Genomic DNA, 13,658 nt, shown 5'->3' with positions numbered 1-13,658 from the left:
GAGGAGAAAAGGAGGAGAAAAGGAGGAGAAAAGGAGGAGAAAAGGAGGAGAAAAGGAGGAGAAAAGGAGGAGAAAAGGAGGAGAAAAGGAGGAGAAAAGGAGGAGAAAAGGAGGAGAAAAGGAGGAGAAAAGGAGGAGAAAAGGAGGAGAAAAGGAGGAGAAAAGGAGGAGAAAAGGAGGAGAAAAGGAGGAGAAAAGGAGGAGAAAAGGAGGAGAAAAGGAGGAGAAAAGGAGGAGAAAAGGAGGAGAAAAGGAGGAGAAAAGGAGGAGAAAAGGAGGAGAAAAGGAGGAGAAAAGGAGGAGAAAAGGAGGAGAAAAGGAGGAGAAAAGGAGGAGAAAAGGAGGAGAAAAGGAGGAGAAAAGGAGGAGAAAAGGAGGAGAAAAGGAGGAGAAAAGGAGGAGAAAAGGAGGAGAAAAGGAGGAGAAAAGGAGGAGAAAAGGAGGAGAAAAGGAGGAGAAAAGGAGGAGAAAAGGGAGGAAAAGGGAGAAAAAAGGAGGAAAGGAAAAAGGAAAAAAGGAAGAAAGGAAGAAAGGAAGAAAGAAGAAGGAAGAAGGAAGAAAAAAGAAGGAGGGGGAAAGGAAAAAAGAAAGGAGAAAAAAAAAGTTAACGTGCAATAATTAAATCCCTGAATTATTTTCAGAATGGAAACAATTTTCTGTAGGGAGCACATTTTCCCTGTGAACAACCTTTCTGTGCACCAAGTGGGACTTACCTGCATGAGGAAGCTGGGAGGTCAGGACCTTGAGCATGGATTTGCAACTCAACTCTGTGTTCACCATGATCCTTCTGAATACATTCTCTTAATGCACAGCAAGTAGTATCCTGTGCAAGGAATGTTTGTCCCTGCCTTGAGACTGCTTACAGGTAGTGGGTAGTAAAGGTTTCCATGAGGAATTTGTGTAGTGTGCAAGTTCTGAGCTGACACTTGGGGCTGCTGTGCATTAACTCCCTCACACAGACGAGCTGTCTTGTCCTTGTTGGTGACTTCAACCTCCCAGATATCTGCTGGGAACTTAATTCAGCAGGGAGGAGGCAGTCCAGAAGATTCCTGGAGCGAATGGAGGACTGCTTCCTGACACAGCTGTTAAGCGAGCCTACCAGGGGACAGGCTCTGCTTGACCTGCTGTTCTGCAATAGGGAAGGGCTGGTGGGAGATGTGATCGTGGGAGGCTGCCTAGGGTGCAGTGACCACGAGATAGTGAAGTTTTCATTATGCAGGGAGATTGGGAGGAGCACCAACAGAACCTCCACCTTGGACTTCCGAAGGGCGAACTTCAGCCTATTTAAAAAACTTGTCTGCAAAGTCCCCTGGGTACCAGCCCTCATGAACCAAGGGGTTCAGGAGGGTTGGACCTACTTCAAACAGGAGCTCTTGAAGGCACAGGAATTGGCGGTTCCCATGTGCCGGAAGGCAAGCCGGCGGGGAAGGCGACCAGCCTGGATGAGCAAGCAGCTCCTGGAGGATTTAAGGGGGAAGAGGAGGCTGTATCACCTTTGGAAGGAGGGGAAGGCTTCTCGAGGTATGTTCAAGGAAGCTGTTAGATTATGTAGGAATAAAATTAGGGAGGCTAAGGCCCAGCTGGAACTGAAGCTGGCCACCTCAGTCAAAGATAATAAAAAGCATTTTTATAAATATATTAACAATAAGAAGAAGGGCAGGAAGAACCTGAACTCCCTAGTGGACCTGGAGGGGAACACAGTTACTGAGGATGAGGATAAAGCTGAGGTCCTGAACACCTTCTTTACCTCAATGTTTAACAGCAAGGCAGGAGTTCAGGACGAGTGGTCTCCGGAGCTGGGCGTTGGGGTCGGGGAGCAGAGTAATACCCTGGAAATCCATGAGGAGTTAGTTCGGGACCTGCTGAGCCACTTGGATATCCACAAGTCCATGGGACCAGATGGGATCCATCCTAGGGTGCTGAGAGAGCTGGCGGATGTGCTAGCTAGGCCACTCTCCATCATTTTCCTCCAGTCCTGGCTCACTGGTGAGGTCCCAGATGACTGGAAACTGGCCAACGTGGTCCCCATCCACAAGAAGGGTCGGATGGAGAAACCTGGAAACTACAGGCCAGTCAGCCTGACCTCAGTGCCAGGGAAAGTGATGGAGCAGATTATCCTGGCAGCAATAACTGCGCACCTGAAGGATGGCCAAGGGCTCAGGTCCAGCCAACATGGATTCAGGAAGGGCAGATCCTGCCTCTCCAACCTGATCTCTTTCTATGATCAGGTGACCCGCCTGGTGGATGTGGGGAGGCCTGTGGATGTGGTCTACCTGGACTTCAGCAAGGCCTTTGACACCGTCCCCCACAGCAAACTGCTGACTAAGCTGTCAGCCTGTGGATTGGACCACTACACTCTGTGCTGGGTTAGGAACTGGCTGGAGGGCCGGGCCCAGAGAGTGGTCGTGAACGGTGCCGCATCCAGCTGGAGGCCAGTCACCAGTGGTGTCCCCCAGGGATCAGTGCTGGGCCCTGTGCTCTTCAACATATTCGTTGATGATCTGGATGAAGGGGTAGAGTCAGTCATCAGCAAGTTTGCAGATGACACAAAGTTAGGGGCAGATGTTAGTCAATTAGAGGGTAGAAAGGCTCTGCAGAGGGACCTCGACCGACTGGAAAGATGGGCAGAGTCCAATGGGATGGCTTTCAACAAGTCCAAGTGCCGAATGCTGCACTTTGGCTACGGCAATCCCATGCAGAGGTATAGGCTGGGGTCGGAGTGGCTGGAGAGCTCCCAGACAGAGAGGGACCTGGGTGTGCTGATCGACAGCCACCTGAATATGAGCCAGCAGTGTGCTCAGGTGGCCAGGAGGGCCAATAGCATTCTGGCCTGCATTAGGAATAGTGTGGCCAGCAGGAGCAGGGAGGTCATAGTGCCCCTGTACTCTGCTCTGGTTAGGCCGCACCTTGAGTACTGTGTCCAGTTCTGGGCTCCTCAGTTTAAGAAGGACATTGAGACACTTGAGCGTGTCCAGAGAAGGGCAACAAGGCTGGTGAGAGGCCTTGAACACAAGCCCTATGAGGAGAGGCTGAGGGAGCTGGGATTGTTTAGCCTGGAGAAGAGGAGGCTCAGGGGTGACCTTATTGCCCTCTACAACTACCTGAAGGGTGGTTGTAGCCAGGAGGGAGTTGGCCTCTTCTCCCAGGCAACCAGCACCAGAACAAGGGGACACAGTCTCAAGCTGCGCCAGGGGAGGTTCAGACTCGAGGTGAGGAGGAAGTTCTTCACCGAGCGAGTCATTCGGCATTGGAATGGGTTGCCCAGGGAGGTGGTTGAGTCATCGACCCTGGAGGCGTTCAAGGGGAGATTGGACGTGGCACTTGGTGCCATGGTCTAGTCATGGGGTCTGCGGTGTCAGGTTGGACTCGATGATCCTCGAGGTCCTTTCCAACCTAAGTGATACTGTGATACTGTGATACTGTGATACTGAGCTAGGGCTTTGCCAATTGCTCCCAAATTAATCAACATAATTTAATACCAGCATTTGATTGATTGGAATGAGCATAGGGCTGAGCCCTAAATTTGTTCCAAGCAGCTTAGCAACTCATAAACTTTCATAAATTTCCATTTCTAATTACCTTCTCCCCACATTAATTTAATCTGTCCCCCCACTGTCATCAATGTGCTTCCCTGCTCCTGCTGGCTACACTACTGCTGCTACAGGCCAGGATGCCATTGGCCTTCCTGGCCACCTGGGCACATTGCAGGCTCATGTTCAGCCTACTATCAACCAGTACCCCTAGGTCCCTTTGTGTCCTATAACCTGCTTATCTCAAAAAGCTGGAAGTGCTTCTAGGACTGTGTGTGCCTTTAAGAAATTCCCATCAAGTATTGCTCCCCTGCCTTCAGCAGGTAAATAGCTCCCCATCACTGCACTGTGCCTCCCCCTTCTATCCCCTGCTGCCACAGGGATGCCTTGTCTCATTCTTTTGCATTGACTGAATGTCAAAGCTTTCAGAGGTATTTAACACCACAGAACACAATCTGTGTCTGGGGATGGTTTTGCCTTTCACAATATCAAACATAGGAGCTTGGTACATTTACATTAAGGAATCTCTGGTTTCACTTCATCAAATATTAACTTGGTTCACTACTGAAAACCTGTTGCTGCCTCTGAAATCAGCAATAAGGAAGAGCAGCACACCACATCAGGGATGTGGTTGAGGCCCCATCCCTGGAGACACTGAAGATTAGGCTCCATGTGGCCCTGGGCAGCCTGCTCTAGTTGGAGATGTCCCTGCTGATTGCAGTGGGGTTGGACAAGATGACTTTTGAGGGTCCCTTCCAACCCAAGGCAACATGTGAATCTGTGAAAGCAGCTTTGTTTCAGTTGACTCTTCTTATGGTGTCACATGTGCAGGTCAGTGACTGAGTTTTGCAACTGTAGACATGGAAGATGCTCACTATTAACTGTGTTGACATCTTAAAGCATCTGAGCAAGAAGTATCAGTACTGGGCTTAAGCCTTGGGTGTAAAATTGCTTGCCCAAGTTCAGGTATTTAAGCACAGAAGGGTATTTCACTATCACCAGATAAACTAAGGTTTGGAACATCAAGCTGGAAAGACACATCACTTTCCTTGGAAGATCTGCACAGCCCAAGCAGTGCTAATGCAAGGCACAGCCTCAGTGATGCAGCTGAGTTAGCACAGCTCATGCAATTGTCAGGCTAACGCTCTCTAGGGGAATTCAATTACTCCTTTGCCAGAATAAACTGTCAGAACCCATTCTCAGATAACCTGGATGCATCACAGAGCACATTCTAGTTCCCCAGATTGAACAGTGCAAACAAATGCATCATTATAACTCAGTCTGTAGAGCAGCACAGATCTCATTTAGAGATACAACAGAGAAAGCAGGGGAGAAAGGTGCAGTGATCCTTTTGCTGATGAATTCCACCCCTGAATCACTCCAATAGATTTTGTGTAATTACCTCTGAATTGCAAGAGGACACACTCACATTTCTCATATAACTCAAACTGCTCACACTGGGGTTTGTTTCCACCTTTTAAAATGTGTTTATTTTGTCCCTCTCCTAGCCAGAGCACAGGGACAAGGCATGGCAGCCTCCAGCACCGCACATTTAAAACAGATCACAACACCTTCCTAAGTGAGAGGCTGACTCTGGGGCTGGGGACTTCACTGCCAGTACTCCCTGATGTTTCTGCACTTTGCCTGGTAGGATACCAAAAATTATATTTAAACCTAGAAGCTCTGTGAGTGCTTGGTCTGAATGGCAATCAGACCCAACACACCCCACTAGGGTATGTGCCAAGGAGGCTTTCAGAGAATCAATAAGGTTGGAAAACACCTCAGAGATCATCAAGTCCAAACTGTCACCCAACACCTCATGACTACTAAACTATGGCTTCAAGTGCCATGTCCAAGTCCCTTTTGAACACCTCCAGTGATGGGGACTCCACCACCTCCCCGGGCAGCACATTCCAATGGCCAATCTCTCTTTCTGGAAGAACTTTCTCCTTGCCTCAAGACTAAACTTCCCCTGGCACAGCTTGAGACTGTGTCTTCTTGTTCCGTTGATGGTTGCCTGGGAGAAGAGACCATCCTCCTCCTGGCTACAACCTCCCTTCAGGTAGTTGTAGACAGCAATAAGGTCTCCCCTGAGCCTCCTCTTCTCCAGGCTAAAGAACCCCAGCTCCCTCAGCCTCTCCTCACAGGGCTGTGCTCAAGGCCTCTCCCCAGCCTCGTTGCCCTTCTCTGGACACACTCAAGTGTCTCAATGTCCTTCTTAAATTGAGGAGCCCAGAACTGGATGCAGGACTCAAGGTGAGGCACAATGACTTCCCTGCTCCTGCTGGCCACACTGTTCCTGATCCAGCCTATTTCAGAGGTTTCCTCTCATAGGTGAACAAGTTCCAGCAGAAGTCACAAATGTTATCAGCTTAGGGCAGCAGCTCTTTAATAATGCCTCAGTATTTTATCTTTCCTTAGTTACATTGATGTGAAGGGGTTTAATGCAGCAAGCAAATTCCTAACCATATGGTTACTTCTTTGCACAGTCTGAAAGCCTAGCCTGGCAGATTGTTGTCTCAGTGTTTAATAAAATATCAACACATGCAGAGCAGAGCAGCAGCGACATCCACCTCCGGGAGATCTCTCATGGTTCAAGTGGCAGATTGGAAGGAACCTTCTCAATATCCTACCCTTGCTTCAAGACTGCACCAGGTCTTTGTGCCCAGGCATCCAGATGTGAAGGCAGTTTTATTAGGAAGATCAATTTGAAGATTAATTTCCACAAAGCTGAATAGCAAAGCATGTTCTTAACACCTTTGCTTTCTCCTCAGGTGAGGACACCAGCTTTCTACAACCACCAAGTCAAAGTTTTGGTGTGACATTTAAAGGTGGAGTCAAAGCAGCCCTTAATACTCTGAGACAAAGGATTGTGAAATACTTCATTCCCTGTAGATATGAGCAACTGCTTTGAACGGTTAGTTCCTGTGCAACCTACTCCAGGTGAACCTGCATTAGCTGGGGGTTGGACTAGAAGATCTCCAGAGGGCCCTTCCAACCCCTATCATTCTGTAACTGTGTAAATCTCCTCCACACAGCAGGCAGAGCCTTTTGGGAAGAGTCAATGTGAGGAACATTCTCTCAGTAGAGCAGAGGACCTTCCCACACTCCCTGCCCTAAGCATGGGGAGCACCACAGCACACAGACAAGCAAACCCATGCTTCACTTAGAAGACAACCAGAAAGCTCTGCAACAAAGTAGATGCAGCCACATTTTCTCATCTCTCCTAACTTCAGGGCTTGAACAAGATAAAAGAAGAATGAACCTGATGTGACAAGTGTGAATCACATCACTTAAAGCACAATTTGATGACAGCCAGGGATGGTGCCCTGAAGTCTGCAGAGCAGGATGAACCTCAGGACTGGGGAACATGAAACATTAGCAAAACTGGAGTAATTCATACCAAAAAGAATGAGCTTAATGAGGTCAGGTTGGGTTTTAAATTAGCTGTCATCACTCAGGATAAAGATCCTGCCTTACTGCAGACAGCTCAGCAAAGCCTCTACTCATTCTCTGGCTCTGGCTGCAGGGGCTGATGAAGTGGCAGAATATGCAAAAGATGATATGTATGATAATAGTAACTCTACCACAATGACATTGCTGGTCTGGCCTCTGATGACATTGCTTGGACTGTGATTGAGCTCATTTTTTACTGCAGCTGGTGAGTGGATGATACTTGTGGATTGACACATGAGAGACCCAGCCAAAGTGGTCTAAAGCTCAAAGCATGAGCTGAGCCCTGGCAAGAAGGCTCAAGATTTCTGGTGACTCTCACCACTGAAGTCTAAGTAAATCTTCTCTCAGTGCTTTGCTCAGTAAAGGGAAGAAGGAAAGCAGACAGAAACGTTTAATGCCTTAAATAAACTCACAACTACCTGGTTCCTTTCCTGAGAGTGAAAAGTTTTCATGACCCTTTGCCCAGTTAAAATAAAGTATAATAAAAATAAAATAAAATCTGTCTTGCTGAAAATGCACAGTGGTGACTGACATCTTTTACTGCTCAGAGTAAAGAGTTAGTGCAAGAGAGACAAGGTCAGAGTGCTGCAGTGATTCATAGAATCATAGAATCAACAAAGTTGGAAAAGACCTCAAAGATCATTGAGTCCAACCTGTCACCCAACACCTCATGACTAAACCATAGCACCAAGTGCCACGTCCAATCCCCTCTTGAACACCTCCAGGGATGGCACTTCCACCACCTCCCTGGGCAGCACATTCCAATGGCTAACAACTCTCTCTGTGAGGAACTTTCTCCTCACTTCCAGCCTAAACTTCCCCTGGCACAGCTTGAGACTGTGTCCTCTTGTTCTGGTGCTGGTTACCTGGGAGAAGAGACCAACCCCCTCCTGGCTACAACCTCCCTTCAGGTAGCTGTAGACAGCAATAAGGTCTCCCCTGAGCCTCCTCTTCTCCAGGCTAAGCAACCCCAGCTCCCTCAGCCTCTCCTCACAGGGCTGTGCTCAAGGCCTCTCCCCAGCCTCAAAGCACATTGTCCGTGTTAGGGTATCACACAGTACAGGTTGCTGTTATGCTGCATTGCTACCACTGAGTGTTATCTGTTGAGGTAGGTCTTGCCACCCTCATCCTCTAAAGTCCCCAGATGAGGTCCTAACTGTATCCCATCCTGAGCAAAGCTAGTGGAAGTCAGCCTGCAGAACAAGGAGCCTGCTGGTGTGCCAAGGCATGGTGCAGTTGCGTGACCCAGGAACAAAGCCCACAAGGGACTGGTATGAAGCATTCTCAGTTAAAAGCTCTTCATGTGGAACAAATCCGTTGGAGAGTTGGGTCACCATCAGACAACCACCTGACCAAGCCAAGGCAAAGAGAATAAAGCACAAACCCACCACCAATCAGTAGGGATTTCCATCAGGCAGCTTCTCACCCTGAAACGAGGGGCTAAAGCTCTTCTGAAAGACAACTGGACTGCTGCTAAGTGGAGAGAGTTTTGTTTGGGATGGGAAGGGGGAAAATACTAAGGCACTATAGTGATGTTGGGAAGTTTGGAATTCAATTAGACAATGAATTATTCTATATTCTATACCCTGTCTGCATTTCTGGAATAATTCTCATCCTGATGGACATTCATATCACTCACTGAAGGGCTCTGAGATGTCCTGGAGTGCACTTGGTAATACAGCTCACAGCAGAAAGAGAATTCAGGTTTAAGTCAGGAAGTGTGCAAGTGTCCCTTGGAATGATCAGGCTGGGAAGGAACTCAGCTGGTCATCTAATCCAACCTTCTGCTAAAGGCTGGGATGATGCTCAATTCAGATCACTCTGCTCAGAAATGGGTCCAGTGAGACACTGAAGCTCTCCAAAGATGGAGACTGCTCAGCCTCTGAGAAGGTTGCTCCAATGCTTAGTTACCCTGACAGTGAGCATTTGATATTTTTCTTTGTCCAGCAGAACTTCCTTTCTTTCAATTCAGGACAGTTGTTTCCTGCTCTCCTCCTCACCTCAGTAAGGATCTTGCCTCCAAATTCGTGAGGGCCTCCTCACAGCTATGGGAACAGAGCTATTAGAGCCCCCTAAAGCCATCTGTAGACATCATAAAGAGAACATAAAACCGAGAGAGAACTCGCTGATGGATGAACCTCCTACAGCTTGCAGCTTATGGCCATGGACTGAGATGGGCAGGATCTGGGGAGAAAAATATCTGAACACTAGAAAAGGCACTTGGTGCCATGATTTAGTTGATTAGATAGTGTTGGGTGATAGGTTGGACTCAATGATCTCAAAGGTCTCTTCAAACCTGGTTAACTCTATTCTATTCTAAATGAAGAGGAAACTGATAATGAGAGACACTTATAGAAAGGAACTCCAGATGTTTATCTCCATGAAATTTAATAAAGCTTCTGAACAAGCCACAGCACTTTGACACCAAACAGCCCAACTACTCACTGCACTGATTTATGGAGGCTAATTCACCATTTTTTAAAGTAAATGCAGTTCCCTGACTTTGGCTGAGCTAGGGTTTCAATTTGTGCTCCCAGCACAAAATCAGTTATTATTTAATAACCCTCTGACCTAACAGCACAGGACTGGCTCAGAAAAATCTTCCTTTCAAAGCTATTAGGCTGAAATTAGGGGTTGTGTTCTTGCCTATTCCCAGCTGGTAATATAACCCTCCTGTTCCTGGCCAGCACTTCAACATGGAATTGTGAATTTAATCCCAGAGGCTGTGTAAAATCGAGGGTCTAGGTGTTTGTCTTTCTGTCTTTATCTCAGGGGTACCATGGAGAAGGTAAACACCAAGGGTTGTTCAGCAGCCACAGGCTCATAACCTGGCCATTCCATCCACACAGTGGCATATCATGTGGACCATACTGCTCCCCCAAACTGGGCTCAGTGGTGCATGGTCAAATTAGAGTGATGACATTCAGGAAATCTGACAAGTTTTGCGGCTTGGAGGAGAATTCTGTGCTCAGTTACCAGCTTTAAGTGTAAGCACATAAACTCTCCATTCAGATTTCCAGCAAAGCCAGAGTTTCACAGAGGAACTTGAGGGCTTACTCAGGACCAGTACTACACAACGCTGGTTGAATTAGTAAACAGCTGTCATGTCATCTACTGGGTATGAAGGGACAGGCAGCAAGGCAGGGGCACTTGGAACATATCTACTGTTTACGTTATCCAACAGTGGTGAGAGGAGGAAAGTGTGAGAGCCAGGAGACAAAGAGAGGATTAGGGAGGAAAACTCTTACTAATTCTCTTAGTCACAGTGGCCCTGACTCACCACTGAGTCACTCTGGCAGTGTGCCAGGGCAAATGAAGCATTTTCAACAGGGGTTACACCAGTGTAAATCTAGTGTAATGTTTTGAATCAATCCTCTTCCTCATTTTCTCCTCACTGGATCAATTTAACATCCCACCAGATGCCGAGAAACAGCCATGTGAAAGGTTTAGTGCATGCACCTGCAGCATTACTGACAGCTTGATCTGTCTCATATGTACAGTTACTTCATTTTGTCTGGATTCTGGTTCATCCTGCTGTACTTTGCAGAGCCTTGAGACTTCCCACCCACATCTGAGTCATTTTTACTGCCTCCCACACACTCTATTCTTCGAGGTATAAAAGGGCAGACCGAAAGTACCACCAGGGATGCTGACCTCTCGCTGGGCACTGGACTCTCAGGCAAGAGCTGGAGAAGGCCAGTAGTGCATTTTTCTACAGAACTTGGTGTGTGAACTTGCAAACCAGCACAGCCTTGTCATGCCTAAAATCACTGATTTTGCATGCAGTTGCTTTTGTTATGTGAGGAGTGATTTGCCCCTTTCACCTTTTCCTTCTCAGCTTTGCAATTTTTTCTTGCCACCCACTAAGACTGGAAGAGGCCTCTCTTCTGTTTGCTCAACAGTCTCCTTCATTTCTTCTCCACTTGCCTCTCCCACTCCTTAAAACCCACTCATGGGCCAAGACACTCTGCAGCTGGATCAAACTTCAAGAAGACAGACGCCTTGCAGACGTACTCCCCACTCCTTTAGACTTCACAGCTGTGCATTTAGCCCACCCATTTCAGAAGGGAGAAGGAAAGCTTCAGCCAACATCAAACAGCCCTGGGGAGGCAGCATGATTTATCAGACGATGCCCTCACATCTCTTTCCAGGCTGGTTGTGGTGATCCAGGCTGCAAACATCTAAGGACAGAAGCTGTCTCGCGTTCTGTGCCTGAGTAAGGACTTGTATTTTGGATCCCCAGATTTAGCTGGGATGGGAAATCCTGCTGACATTTGTAGAACTGACATTAACAGTCCTTCCTGGAAGTAGGAAGTTGCTACTTTCAGACTCATCCACACTTGTCCAGCTCAAGGTACCATTTAGAAGTTCTTACTTAGGGGGAAAAGGCAAAATGTGAAGGAAGAACATAAAATGCTGGAGGTCAGCAGGATGAAAAGTCTTAAGGAAACCAGAAATGAATCACTTGGGCTGCTTTCCTGCTATTAGCAGACACACTGAAGCACTGCTACACGGGCCAAAGCATGCTGGAGAGACTTCATCAACAAAGCCAATTGTTACTAAGTGCACTTACTGCTGCACCACTGTCATGGTTACGGAGAGAGCTGGAGGCAGATGCCTCTGCTGCTGGCTGGATCACAGGTTAGGTACCGCGCACTGCAGAGCCCCAGGCATGAGGCAGAAATGACAGAAATGATGCAAAGTAACAGGATGGGGAAGTGGAGACAGCCCAAAAGTGCAACATTTCACATTGTCAAAACACCCAACTGCTGGCAAAGAGTGCTGGGGAGGTGAGGAGCTGGCACACCCTGTGCTGCTCAGATCTGAGGCTCAGGAGGTATCAAGGTGACTATGGAATCACTGCTTTGCTGAATTAATTCATCAGTTAAGAGAGTTAACTGCTACTACATTTTTGAATAATGGGGAAAAGTAGTGGGCACCATCACCCACCTGCCAGGCTCAGGAGTCAAACTATGTGCCCTACCACAGACAAACCCCCACTGGCACAGATGCAGAGAAGAACTCCCAGGACTTTTCCCACACATACAAGAGAAATCCTCAACAGAAGAGCAAGCAAGCCAATGAAAAAAAACCCAAACCAAACCACAGCAGCTTCTACAGTCATTCTTTCTTCTCTAGCAACCAGTTCCCCTCCAGTTCTGAGCTTCTCTTTTGTGTTACTCAGAAACAGTTTGCAGAATCTCTTTAGTAAAAGCTCAACAGGCTGAAGCTATAACCACATGCTGCCCAGTGCCCTTCCTCAATAAACCTAAAAACTGATCTACAGGGTAAGATCTATGTCAATAGCTCCTTTTAATGTGTCCTGTTTTCCCCTGACACGTCCACAATTGGAATTTTTAAACAAATATGGATTGATGTAGATCTGCATCTCTTTCTGGAGGGAAGAAGTGGTGGAAAAAAGGGGTAAGGATCAGAGTGGGAGAACGAGAAGGTGAAGAACCATACAACTAGGTTGCAGAAAAGGCTAAAAGCTGAACTCAAAACCATTTGCCTTGCTCCTTGGCTGTTGATGGCATTTTGAATGAAGCTTTTTTGAGAGCAGAAAGTCTAAGCCAACTGACAGTTCACATTTAGGCACTGACTCTTACCCTGCCTTTGCAAACCAGCAGCCCCAGATAAACACAAGTGGCACCAAACCAGAGACCACTCTCAAACTGCAAAGCACCCTGCATCTCCCCCACCACTGCGCTGATGATTCCTACCTTAGCTGGCGTCCTTTCGTGAGAGCTGATTTGGATAGAGGTATCTTTGTCACAAGCTTGCTTTCTTCTCTCGTGATGGGAGCAAATTGGTGCAGGGAGCAGCTTCTAAGTGCAGGTCAGCACTGACACTGGGATCCTGTGGTTGCTCTGACATCCTTTGCAAGACTGCCCATGCTAAACCCTTCAATAGACAGCGCCGCTTTGCCGGCACGGCTCAGCTCAGCATCAGTGCCTACGTTATCAGTTGCTCAAGCACCTTCCACACATCCTCAGGTTTTGTTGTCAGTGAAGCAGCAGGGTAACAGACAGCTCAGAACAAACCATTATTCCCCACTGCAGGCAGAAATCTGTACACCCTGCTGCAAGGAATTAGTCTCGTCTCTGCTACCCAGACACTCGCAAGGGGAAAGGCGATTCAGTTACAAAGGAGCTGTGGCTGCAAACAAAAGCAGCTCAACCCCAGGGCAAAGCAAAGAAATAAACCATCCACAAAAAAACAAGGTTCATGCTTTAATTAACAAGCCACTGAAGTGTAAGTGGCATTTAACTGACATATAAATCAATGACATCTCTCCTCTCAGTCCTGCCCAGTGCCTACTCCACTTGTTCCCTTATTTGAGAGTAACCTATGGGTGTGATGGGTAGGTTTAAAGATTATATTGGTTGTGTCTTCTTACACATCAGTGTAAGCCAGAACAATGTTAACTCTTTCTTCCCCCACATATACTGAGTGCCACACTGCCAGGTTAGGACATCAGATAGAGCAGGTGGACCCATCTTTATTGATGATCTACATGAGGGTATTGAGTCCACCATCAGTAAATTTGCAGGTGACACCAAGCTGGTTGATCTGATAGAGGGTAGGAGAGCTCTGCAGAGAGACTTTAACAGGCTGGACATATGGGCATAGTCCAAGGGCAGGAGATTGAACACATCTGAGGGCCAGGTT

At 47.5% G+C, this 13,658-nt stretch overlaps 1 protein-coding gene across 12 annotated transcripts in view; it reads right to left on the bottom strand.

Moving 5' to 3' along the window:
- Positions 1-13,658, bottom strand: part of ABLIM2 (actin binding LIM protein family member 2) — a 152,244-nt gene that overhangs the window by 62,923 nt on the left and 75,663 nt on the right. The window contains exon 1 of one of the 12 annotated variants that reach the window (XM_068149668.1): positions 12,710-12,933. The exons of the other annotated variants lie outside the window; for them this stretch is intronic. The gene's annotated coding sequence lies outside the window, so the exon portion shown is untranslated. Of the gene's footprint in view, positions 1-12,709; positions 12,934-13,658 lie in introns of those variants that run through there. 12 annotated transcript variants of the gene reach the window in all.

Source organism: Melanerpes formicivorus, unplaced genomic scaffold, assembly GCF_026170545.1.
Source record: "Melanerpes formicivorus ecotype bairdi unplaced genomic scaffold, bMelFor1.0.p_v2 SCAF_18, whole genome shotgun sequence".
NCBI classification, from domain to species: Eukaryota; Metazoa; Chordata; class Aves; order Piciformes; family Picidae; genus Melanerpes; species Melanerpes formicivorus.
Note: the sequence above shows the minus strand (reverse complement) of the source record. Positions and strands in the feature narration are given on the sequence as shown.